The following is a 13,047-nucleotide window of genomic DNA, read 5'->3' as shown; positions in this document are numbered from 1 at the left end:
ATCATTTACACAACCAATGTTACCAATTGTATCAAATAATGAAAGAAGGTCACAACTAATATCTGCAGGTAAGAGGATCAGATCAACGGGGAAGAAGGACCCAAATCTGTCAACGTCGTTTATGTCGACAATATTGTTAGGATGTCTCGTATTCATCATTTTATTCGTGAATCTCAGTGAGACTTGATTTACGGCAAAGTTTTTAGGGATAAGTAGAAGCATGGAGCTACAACACAGATGATTGTAGCTCCATTTAGGAAAAAAGAAAGCTACTGGAGTACAAGACTAGTAAGGCTGGTTTTCGCGGGAAAGCGTGCCTGTCGTCTGATTGTTCATGAATTTCACGCACTTGTCTTGGGCGCCAAGAGGGAATGAGAGTTATCACGAAAAACATGAGAGCTGGAGAGAACGAAAGCTTGCACAAATTTGAGATTTGATCGCAAGATATTGGGAGGAACATACGGAGAGAGATGGGGGCATGGAGTATTCGGCGAGAACTGGGTTCGAATTGAACGATTGCGCGCCAAACGAACAATAGGCCCGCGTGGAGGCAGATGAAATTGCGGAGAAGAGGAGGCGAGCTGGTAGAGTCTGAGAAGGGAGGCGTCCGGAAACGGGAATAAAATTTGAGACAAAAATCGAAACCGCTCCCGGACAAGGATCGATAGAATGAAGCAACGAGACGCGGTTGTCCCTAAGCCCCCACTCCACTGAATAGAGACATCTTACGTCTGTTGCCAAGGCGATGAAACTTCCACGAGATGTATTGCTCGAGTTTCAAGGCAAAGCCTTCACACAAGCCCCTTCTCAGGCGTAAAACTTTTCTCGATTTTTCCTCTAATCAACTTATTGGGAGACGCATTCATAATTATATTTCGCTTATAGTCAACGTCCCGCGTGGCCTATCTACCATTACTTCTCATAATGTTGATACGAACAACGATTACTTTGCACACTGTACAGATTGTGCTTGTGTTCGCATTGTACTGAGGTTATGTTTTTTTTTTCAATAAGTTTCTAATATCATTGCGACAAACCCAACTTTAATCGCATACTAGTATATCATTATACCAAAAGATCTTAACAACATTGCTGAATTGACATTGTTGATTAATGTTTAACTATGTGAAACGACAACAAACGTAAGTCGTTTTACCGGAAATGTAAAATGCAGGGGAAAAAATGGCGCCCGTTTTCCCTTGCGTATGAGAGTAGAGCTAAGATAATGATGGCTCCTTTCTTTGCAGTCCTTAATGTCACTGAAAGATGCATGATCTCTGGTTTGGGCCCAGTAGTGAGTATGTGGGATCCTCAGCTGCCAATGTGATCAATTCATGGCAGACTGCAGTAGAGACGGTGTCTACCAGTAAATTACTTTGTTAAATTAGAAACTAAGAGAAAGACGGGCAGAGGAAGAGATCGTGTGTTGAAATAACGAGTGAGCGAGAAGCGACGGAGCTGGTGCATATCGTGCACAACTAGACTCTCATTAATGATCATTAAGGGGCCCAATTTGTGTGGCTCATCACCGCCATTTCACCGTGCGTGCGATAAAAAGTCTCGACGCATTAGAGACGAGAGCCATACCAGCAACCGAGGCATTTCAGAAGCAGGAGGGAAAACGGCGAGAAAACGGCGCAGTGTTTCCTTTCAAGACCTCTGAGCGTGTAATCTTCGGTTTCTCCTTGTGATAGTGACTGATCTATAATTTTCCCCTCCACACATCAACGCTATAGGACACTGCCACACCGTAATATTAATAATAGTCACGATAATAGTCACGCAACAACTGTCAGTAGTGTGATAAGGTATATCTACGTACTCCTGAAAGTCGTGTCACTCCCTACATGTCCTTCATAATAATCGACGGGCAGGTGATTTCCGCATTATGATCTAGCAATTCATTAATATCTAGTTTGAGAGCGCCATTATGATATGGAATCTTTGTCAACAGTTAGACACTGTGCCATGATCAAGACATGATATAATATATGCGACATGCACTTTTGTATACACTGTACACTCATGCCCAAAGTGAGAGACTCGCGTTCTTGGCGTGAGAGAAGTGAACACATTAATTTATCAAGCACGAGATCTTTCATACGAAATCAAAATAGAAACTTGGGGTTGGGACAAGATGAAAGTGAACTGGCTAGCCTTATCTTGTTGTCGTTCGTTTTTTATGTTCTGCAGGCTCGCCAGACCATTTTCATCGTATCTATTCAATGCCTCCCATATGACTGCGGGCGTGTATGCGTCCTCACGACCCTCCGCTCGATGCGACTGGTGTATCGAGCGGCGTCCTTTCTCCGCTTCCCGAGAGAATCGCTGCATCAGTCGGGAGGAAAAAAAAAAACAGTAAGAAGAAAAGATAGCCGTCGTCGTGGTCGTCTGTGGCTGGAGAGATAGCCTTGTTTAAGGCAAAACTTCTCACATTCATCTCTCCCTCTCCGTCTTCTTATCTTTCTGTCATTCTCTCTTTCTCCCTCTTCCTCCCCTCTCTCTACCTTTGTGTCTATTTCTATCTTCATCTTCCTTTTTTTTTCAGGTACAAGTCGTATAAAGACACAAACCCGCTAACATGATGAAACTAAGTCTCAGATTTTTGCCCTATGACACCAATACCCAAACTTAGCACATTCCCATTAATGAAACCGTATACGTTTGAAATCGAATGGAGGGCAGATATAGCACATACACAATCTTTAAACTTTACACGATTAGCTAATAGATAAGGCACACTGCATTCGAGGTCAGCTATTTTTGTTCTTTTCTTACGCGATGCCACATAACAAACCCTTAGCAGTCGGGTTTCAATTTTGCTGTTATGTGGCGTATTTTTAGTTTTATTTAAAGAAAACAGCATTTCCCAGTCTACTTTTGATTGCATGAGTACTACAAATATTTGTTATTCATCCGTAAATCTTTCGTCACGGGACATCTTAAAAAGGGTTCTTTATTAATGAATTTTCATGGTGGACTTTCATTTATTACATCATCAGCATTTTACTTTGTTATATCATGTTTCATACAGTCGCTCAGCAATACTCAGTGAAAAGGTCAATATTGCTTTAGTCTGTTTTCCCGCTAGTATCTTTCTCCCTTTCCCTCTATCGATGCTATCAATTTCTTCCGCGATTTTCTCTTCAGCATAATTGTGTTGGCGGTGACTAGCCGCCTTTTCGCCTGGTATATATGATAAGCGGATGAAATTGAACTAAATCCGTTTCCATTAAGTTCGCGTCGCCATTGTCTCTGTTGAGATCGCGCTCTTTGCGGCGAGCCCAGAGAGCGAACAGATAACGCTAGGCCTAACTGATGATGCTCGTAATTTGCCGTTCTGTCTCCATGGCAACGCATCCTCTTTTGATTGCGTAGAAAAGACGTCTCCGTTTCTCAACGGAGACGTTTTATCTCTAATACAACTCTAGTCCCCCTCTTCCTCTGCCTCTCTCTATTTCCCCTTTTTCCTGCACTTTTTTTCTTATTCTTGAAGTCATATACAGAGGCGGTCACTGCAAGCGTGAAATGGCGGTAGCTGTTTCTGCTCGAGAACCGTGGTTGTATGGCTTTTACTAATTAGGCCACTGGGATTAGTGGGTGTTTCTTTCACAGAAACGAAAACATCACGCACAGATCATTATCTTTCAATACATTTGTCGATGCACATAACAGTGACTAATTTCTGTCAATATGTATTTTTATCTAAAGCCAAATAGGGTTGTAAAGTACTGCTTATTTGGACACATTTAAGTATATACAGTAATATACAGCTAGACTAGCAGGAACGGTGGATGGATGTCATCCTATACGTAATCATTCCAATTTATTGCCGCAAGTCGCCAAGTGAAGTGGGCGTGAATAATGATTGTTTTTTTTTTCTTATATGGCCGTAATATATGAAAGCGTTACTAAGTACCGCTTTGACGTCCATAGCTGCAAAGAATGAACGTTTGAATCGGTATATTATGAGTGTGGCAAATGATTACGAAAGCGGGAAAAGCGGCTTGTCTTTTTGTTGTTGTGTACAGTCTTTACATTTTTATTTCTCTTCCATGAAGTTTTGGATAGCTTGAAGTTTAATACATGTGCAGATGTGCAGTTTCACTCACGATCTCTCTCATTACCATCCAAACTATACTGGCTTCATTTTCCTGTTTTTATTGTGCCAGGTTGGAATTATAGATCGAATTCACTGCGGTTAAAGTATCGGTGATAATGGTGTTTTGCAGAGATGCCTGTTTTACAGGACATTTTGCTATCACTCATACCGGAAGAAAACGAGGCCTGACTTTCCAGTCAACACACTGCATAGTCAGATTAAAAGATTTACTAGGAGATTTGCAATTTTGGAAAGAGCTGCCTAAATTCATTAGGTCCACGTGCACCCGGTTTATCCTATATCGCACTGCATTAGGCGGTCATTTAACTCTTTGCTTGTTATACTTAGTAGTACATGGCGTCATACAAGGTGGTGTATGATAATATCAGCAGAGTACTGTACGTATATAGGAAGATGCGTTGCGTGCTAGGTATAATGAAGTCACGGTCACCGATTAAACATATCCACTTCGTACTGCACGATATTCTCATGCGCGAAAATAACACGTGTACGCATGTAGGCCCTAAATCAGTTCGTAAATGACATACAGTAGCATAAGACAACAACTTATAGGCTCTATTCCATGTCATTCATATTCAGACTTTCTAATGTGTATTGATACATAGAATATATTTCAACCAGGGTGCATCTATGCTGTGTTCTTGTCAACTCAAATTATAGTGGTTACACTAACGAAAAAGACTAGGCCTACATTATGCAAAGAGCATTCAGAAGCGGGGGGAAGACACAGGTGTGGTTGGTTCACTGATCGCTGGTTGACTGGTCTTATGTCCGCATTCTATGTCGTTTATGGTCTTTAGATACGTTTTTGAAATTCCTCTCTTCAAGATTCGTGGTTGTCTCGCACGAGCTACGAACCACGACACGAAGGTCGGCTCGCCCGGACTTCACCGCTTCCTCGTGTCTTATATTGATATTCTCGTCTTGATACCCCTGATGGCAGACAGCGCAAAAGGAGAGGGGGGAAAAACACGTCGCCGTCGTAGTGTGAGTGCGCCCTCAAGCTTTCGAACTCGACTTCAGACAAAGCAGCACGATTTTCTTGAAGAGACGGTGAGGGAGAGACAGAGTGAGAGAGACAGAGGAAGAGAGGAAGACGGAGAGAGGAAGAGAGAAGGGGTGGCGAAGAAAGCGTGGCGACGAGAGGAAATTTCTCCGCGCTCGCCAAGGCTTTCCCTCTTCCTGGCAACCCTGCGCGGTCCCCAATTACTTCCCCTCCGCGATCGGCATCGATTATTTAAGCGATTTAAATCGACGTGACTAGAAACGAACCGAGAGAGCAGGGATAGTGCTTTTTTCCCTCTTTTCCTTAGAAGGAAAAAAAAAAAAGAAATGAAAGATGGGACGCGCCACGCAACGCACGAGCTATAGGGTAGAATGTGTGTAATTCGGAAACGTACAGACGAATGAGTTGGCGTGGGTTTTGAACGTGGAGGGGGAGGGGCTACACGAGTGAAATATTACTACGGGAACATGTTAAATGTCTTGCTTTCTTTAGCGTGCGGTAGGGTATCGTGAATATTTCTGTAGCTGCAGGCAAAGAATTGCATTACAAACATGGGAATACAACAGCCAAGAATGTCGAGTAGGTGTTCAGATGCACTGTTTTCACATCATTGTCTCACTAATTTTCCTCGTAGACGCGGGACATAGGGTGGATGAAGGGCAAATATTATTAGACATCTACAGGCGAAACAAATTTTACATTGCACATGCTAAAAACGGAAAATCAACTGATAGGCTACCCCATAATAAAAGTATTTTGTAGCTGAAAAATATGAACTTTAGTCAGAACCGTTTCAGTTCACCCTCCCCGCCCCCCCCCCCCCCCCTCGTTATTTACGGTAATTTCATTTTCCCCTAAGGGTTAATTCTTTTTTCTTCTTTTTTTTTTGCGCTCTTCACTCTGTACATTTTGATGACATTCCGTGGTCGTTCCTGATGTATAGTAAACTTTACTCATTCGAGTCCTCTGTAGAGTGCCTTTGGTTGTTTGTTATTATTCAGTCATATGTTGTTGTTTTGTTGCTTTTTTCAGTCTGTGAAATGCCCTTACTAAATGATGACGTGTTCTCATCTGTCGCGAACGTGCGCACAAGAATTACACACGCAATACAACTATCCGTAGTTGCTATCGGTGTGAGAGAATCGTGAATTCCAAACCAATGCATCGACGGTGCTAGCCCCCCCCCCCCCCCCCCCCCGGCAAGAAAAGAGAGAGAGAGAGAGAAAGAGAGAGAGAGAGAGAAAGAGAGGGAGGAAATAATAAAAACAAAGAAAAAGAAGAGAGAGAGAGAAAAGAGGAGACGTTCCTATCTCCCTTCTTCCTTCTCTGCATGTTTATCTGTGCGGGTGTATTTTTTTTTCCTCGTGACGATCCGATATCTATCGCTCGCTCACCACGCTTTCTGCCTCATCTCAGCGACAGCTCCAATAATCCTTTTATTTCTTTTGCTCTTTCCGCCCGGCGGGACGCTTTTTATATCAAAGCCATCGCCGTCGCCGCAAAGCGACGTGGTCCACCGTTAAAGGGAAATCGCAGTGACGCAGCGGCCTTTGTTTCTTTATACAGCAAGCAAATGTTCTATTCATGCCCCTCGTAATTTCCACCATGATCATAATATCGAGCTGAGTTTCAATGCGGCGTAACGCGCGTTAGTGAGTTCGGGAAGCACAGGGCTGCACCCGGGTATCGCAGCCTGTTCTCTCGCATTGGCCGTCGTTTTATTATGTTAGCACATACAATGGTCATGCAAGTGTGGGAGTTTTTATTTAGATTTTAAAAAAGAGCACAAATTCAACAACTGAATGAATATCGTGTAGAAATAATTGAGTTAAAGAGAATAGTCATACCAGTAATCTGACATTCTATAATTCTGTGAGGCCATACAATTTTGTTTTGGCACAGAGTTATTTAGTGTAATGGTCAAATTTAAATTAGCGAATAAATTTTTGAAGCCTTGACGTTTCGCAAACATTCCATTCGTCACACCAGAAACAGTTTTTCATAGTAAATTACCTCTCTTCCCGTGGTGTGCTGAGCTTTATCGGTCGATTAATTCTTCTTGTTCGAGGTGAACTGAGCGTTCCCTTTAATAAGCGAGGCGGTCGCTTCCGTCTCCTCACGCCATCCTTTGTGGGTGCTAACGATGCGTTATGCACGGTTCACGAACGATCGTTATTTACGTGCCTGCAGCGATCCAATGTGCTGGAGACAGACCCCACCCTCGCGTGATCGGTCTTTGTTATCTTTCTATTTTTTCATCTTTGTTGATTTTTTTTTGTTAGTTATCTTTCCTGAATAGGTGGGTGCATGAGCTGGAAGTTAAAAAAAAAAAGTCGTTCTCTTCGCCTACGGAAGCTCGATAAATTTCTTCAAAATGAACGACGAAATTTCATTCGGAGAGGCGGTGCGTTTGGTGGAAAGTGGAGATTGCAAGGGAATTCAGGCATACTTGCACATACATCTCCACGACTGAAAATTATGCGTGTGTGTGTGTTTGTGTGTGTGTGTGTGTGTGTGTGTGTCCTTCCGTTCACATCTCTTCCGTTGACGTCTCTGTTTTGTTTTACCATGAGGATGAACCAAGTGTGATTTTGTTTAGTTTTGCGCTCAGACATTACAATATACTTGAGACGGATTTGTGACTCCTCGTGCTCACTAAATAAGAAGACAAAATTGGAGAAAACATTTTCCTGAACGAACTATGACAACATTATGAATCTGTATAGCTATAAAGGCACGATGGAAATGGCTTTAGCCAGTGAAATAAACAGACTTCACCACTTGCACCATGCACCAAATGCCTCTTGTAACGATATTGTGTTTATGCGCGTGCTTTGACGTGTGTGCATGTCGTAGGTGTGTTTATGCGCGTTAGAGGTTACAACAGTAATATAATTAGTAGTTCCATTACCAAGCTGTTCTGATATCCGCAGTGCTGGGCTTGGAAAACGACTATAGTTACGTTCAGACGGGAGCCCTTAACCTCGAAGTTAGGAAACTTCGAGGTTAGAGCTTGTAGTTAGGGACCGTGAAGACGCACTCGTAGTTAGCAAACCTCGAGGTTTGCTCGAAGTTTCGAGCCACGAGAAATCTTATGGTTAGCGCTCTAACCACGAGCCGCGGGGGGTCCCCACTCGTAGTTAAGCACCGTGTGGACACAAAACACAACGAACTCGAAGTTAAGAGTGACCTCGCCGTAAACTCCGGCCCCCACAATTTCCCTCTACTGTCTTCCGCACGAACTTCTGAAAGTTCGCGTCCCCGAATAGCAAACGACCTGCATTCTGGTAAACATGCGTATCCCTACTGTTTACTCACGACTCACCATAGCATGCTACCAAAGCCTCGCAGCCTCTTCCCGCGGAGGTCACAACTCCTAAACGCGAAATGATAACACAATGCGTTCACTCGCCTGCCGTTTATTCCCGACTTGCAATTTATTTTTTTTTTCTTCTCTTCTTTCCTCTCCGAGTTCTCTCGCCTGTCTTTCCATCTGTCTCACCTTTTGTCAGTTTTCGTCGCTGGAGCACGTTGCGTCCTAAGCTCATTGACCTGTATTGACACTTGACGAACGGAAACAAATCGTTGTCACATCAAATTCTGCCCGGTTCGGGGAATCATGCCCCTGGAGCGGATTTTGATTTGAGTTTGAAGATTTTTGAGATGCCCTTAGAAGAAGTTCAGTAACTCAGCTGTATGTCAAATTTGTGGAACTAGAGTGGAATTGGTGCGTCATTAGAGTGGGGGTTCAGACACTACAGTGCCTGGCAACCATTCCTGCTGGAACGATGCGACACAATTGTAGTGGAGAAGTGTTATAATTAATACACGTTACATTTCGCTATCCCCCTTGAGTCTATAAAGCCTCCACGCCCAATATCGTCCACGTTTTTTTGTTTTTTTTTTTGACGCAGAATACTTTCGTTTCAACCATGTCCATTACCACTCAGCTTGTTCTTCATATATTTTTTTTTTGTTAGATCAAAGAAGCATGTTTAAATGTTTGACGGTCTTGATATGGGGAAATTATTTATTTATTCATTTTTAATACTTAAACGCACCAGCTGCTGTTGATCGAGATAAGAGGGATTACCGCTCTAATGCCCTTGAGCCACTCTTTCCACGTTGATTGCCGGAGAGATCCATGTCCTTTTCAAAATGCCCACGAGAAAACGTCGCCAGCACAGGGCGATACGTTCTCGGGAGCCGATGGGACAGTTTTTCCCAGACGGGCTCACGATATGCTCCATCATCGGCACGACAATCGCTACTTACGATATGCCCGTCAGCCGCAAGGTCCGAAGCCGCAACGCGACGAATGCCCCGCCAATAAAAACCTGCGAACAATGGCCACCAGAACAAGAAATCCCGCCGCACGCATCGACGCGCGTATATGGAAGCCTGATACAAAGACGTCCTGAAAAGGACCGCTATAAAGACTTACCTATATTGGTCGATTATTGGGTTCCTTCGCCATTCATTGCGCCAATAGAGTAAATTCTCCCGCACTGTATGACGTACGATAAGAGCAGAGATGAACGTCCTTTATTTCCCTTACTGAAGAATGAATTGTACCTTTTGTGCCAATCTGGGAACTTATTCTGACGGGCTTTGCAATTATAAAGCGGTATTCCCGCTGGCCAAACTTTTCGCTCACAGTTTGCTAGTCTGCATTTTTCTACTCGAGTTAGTGAGCGAGGGTAAAACTTTCGAGATTATTAGTTTTTTTGTCGGTTTTTTTTTTTTTGTTTTGTTTTGTTTTTGTTTTTGTTTTTGTTTTTTGTTTTGTTTTGTTTTGTTTGTTTTGTTTGGTTTTTTTTGGGGGGGGGGGCACACAGATAATAAGATAGTATGATAGCTGAATAATATTATTAATATTATCACTCTAAATGCGTCATGTACCACAATAGTAGACCTACGCTATTAATACCGTCTTCGGCAGTATATTAGCGAGGGGATAACTTTACCTGCTGCGATGAAACGAAGTCTGCATTTTGTATGACGAAGACTAATGTGTTCGATTACGTGCCGCAGCTTTTTGCCGCGCGAGTTTCTTCTCGTGATGAATTATTTCACCCGAATTTAAAAGAAAGGTAGCGAGAGAAACGCAGACAGATAGATACTAAAAGACAGAGAGGGAGAGGGAGAGAGAGAGGGGGGGGGAAAGGGGGGGGGGGGGGGGTAGGGAGCCGGTGACGCGAATTGTGGCGCGCCGTATTTACGCAAGTGTTTAAATGTTCTCTATTGATCTTCTTAACTTCGGCTTGACTGCTTCTGAATAAAATTCATGGTTTCGTGGGGAAACCATCGCCAGCCGGATCAAATGCTCGGCTTTCGATCTTTACTACAGCCACCCTAGCTTTTATCAGCCTTTATTTTTTTCCTCTCTCTCTTTCTAGCTATTTCTGTCCTCACGGTCCCATTATATACATCATGATTGTGAGTAATGACACGAGGCTGTTAGTTACAAAGGCGAACTTATAAACTTGAAAATACTGTTGTAGATTTGTGTTTGTACTGAACAAATGTATTAATGCATTTCTTGGTCTGGTGTTTGTCTCCACAAACAGACGATCAGAGAGGGGAAGATGAATGTTAACACGGAAAATCAGTATGGCTCATCACAAGCAGACGAAACTGTTGAAATCTAGATCTAGGTTAAGAATTATCCTGTAATTTTCAAACGTGATTCCCAAAAGATTTTTCCCCCTTTGGAAGGTCCGGGAGCAACAACAACCATTTCGACCAGAACAATGATAGCCACTAGGTCAACAGCAAATAAGAACACACAAACACAACAAAATATACTGAGTTTGGGATAATAAAGTTCACACCTTCTAACCGCTTTTTATTCGTGTCTGTGCCCAGCCCGTATAGCTCGTTGCAAAACAAAATGTCACGTGCAAGGCCGCTAATAGCAGAGCGTCGTATAAGTCATTATAAGGTTATTATGATTATGACTAGCATCTCGATATCCAGTGGCTATGACTGTATGAGAGCTATGGAAAGTCGGAATGATTTATCTCAATGCTGCAACGTTTCCCTCTACCTGATGTGGGTGAACGACTGCCTCAGGTCAGGGCAGGACGTGTTTAGCCATCTTGTGCTTATTCGTCAAGCCGCTTATTTTTCTCCCACCTCTCACCTCGGGCCCGGGTTTTCAGAAGAAAAAAATAATAATAACTTTACGCAACGTGGAGAAATTGTGTGCATTATTCCATCAGGTAAAGCTTCTGTAACCTTCCAGTGAAAGTAAGGGCATCATACAGCCATCAATAAGTGACAATCATTAAACATGGATTGCCTGGTGCTACAGACATCACGATAACAGCGGTGAAGTCACGTTACTGGTATATCGGCCCTAATGTTTTGCACAGGCAGTTATTATTGCTTTCGCCTAAACAAAATGTTACCCATGTTACTCGTTTTCGGAAAAAAACAATCTCTTTATGACAGTGACGATGTTGACAAATTATTCTCTCGATTTTCCCTAGTTCTCACCTTCTCAGAACATCACTCTCGCAGAGATTCGGAGGGAGAACCAAGAAATCGGGAGGGGGATGACAGTGGCGTCGTTTCTGCGTGGGTACGAGACCGCGTCGGGGTTTTTGTGTTTGTTTGTGTTGTTGGTGATGTTGTTTTAAGGGGTGTATCGATCAATTCGTCTAATCCTTGCAATGAATGAAAACAATCCTAACCGTTCGATAATGAGTAACATGGGATGTTCAATCTGTTCTCTTGTGCCAGGGTGTGGACAAGGTGCTTCATATCATCCCTGCTGCCTGGGAATTACGACTGCATGCTGAAGTGTCGCTCAGGTAAGTCTATTTAGGCTAAATACCTCTTGTATTTTCACTAATTTTCAGTATTATTTCAAGAGACTTTCTTTCTTGCTTTCTTGTGTAATATAAAATGCATTGCAGAGTCCCTTTTACTTGCCTGTTAGAAACATCTCACTACTTTCATTTTCATTTACGATGTCTGCTTCAAAGGTGTCTTGACGTTGGCCATACATTGCATATGGAGGCAGTGAAATATTGTCATAGCTGGAGAGAGACTTTCATTTTTCATACGGGACTTGCGCAAAGACTAACGTCCACGGTCATTAACGGGGATATAAATTGGCGCAGGAGGGGGAAATCGAATTACGGCCCTGGCTTCCGTGGAAGTTGAGACGCGATTTTTTTCTTCCCCCCCCCCCCCCCCCCCCGCCCCTCAGAGGGGATGGCAAGCAGACCCCTGCACCGTGACATACGGGGCGTACGGCGGGCTCGGCGAGTCGTTAACATACTTACCCGACCCCTTTCAAGAGATTGCGTTGAACGACGGCAGCATAGAGCAGACATTATGGTCGGGCAATTACGGACGGTAATTGCGCAGACGTCGCCTAGCTGATGCTTGATTGCCAATAGGAAAGGGAGGCTGACGTTGAGTTTATGATCAAACGGAAGGCTAAGGAATTGGAAAACAAGCTTTCAGGGGATAGGGGAGGTTGATCTCGAGGTAAGAAAGCGCGGATACTGTGAAAACACGTTGAAAGGAATTACTCTGCCACGCACGAACGGTGCTGTGCTCACCGAGGAAATGGGATTTATGTCGGTTAATGCGTATTTATCATCCCATACTTTCATCAAAAGACGTACATTTTGTGTTGCCTTACTCTGCCACAGTCTCACCAGGGAGGTGTCTCTCTCACACCTCCCTGGTCTCACCACATCACTAGTGCATTTTATATTCGTTTACTTTGGGGTTTGGCATAGAAGAAAATGGTTGAGTCCTACCATCTATAGTCTGCTAGCTTGTCTGTAGATTACAGTCTCGTCTAAACTCTCAAAAACCATCGTTATGTGTTTCTCACGAGAACGTATTCGTAGTCCGCATGGCGCTGGTGTTTTTGTTCCGAACATAACGACTTCTA

The 13,047-nt window shown here is 43.3% G+C and overlaps 1 protein-coding gene across 1 annotated transcript in view; it reads left to right on the top strand.

Annotated features, from left to right (window-relative positions):
* Positions 1-13,047, top strand: part of LOC139739233 (uncharacterized) — a 102,588-nt gene that overhangs the window by 27,722 nt on the left and 61,819 nt on the right. The window contains exon 2 of the mRNA XM_071649852.1: positions 11,877-11,947. The gene's annotated coding sequence lies outside the window, so the exon portion shown is untranslated. The remainder of the gene's footprint in view (positions 1-11,876; positions 11,948-13,047) is intronic.

Source organism: Diadema antillarum, unplaced genomic scaffold, assembly GCF_040938485.1.
Source record: "Diadema antillarum isolate AM-2024a unplaced genomic scaffold, OU_Dant_1.0 scf00000029, whole genome shotgun sequence".
NCBI classification, from domain to species: Eukaryota; Metazoa; Echinodermata; class Echinoidea; order Diadematoida; family Diadematidae; genus Diadema; species Diadema antillarum.
This window is presented reverse-complemented; position numbering and strand designations above follow the sequence as displayed.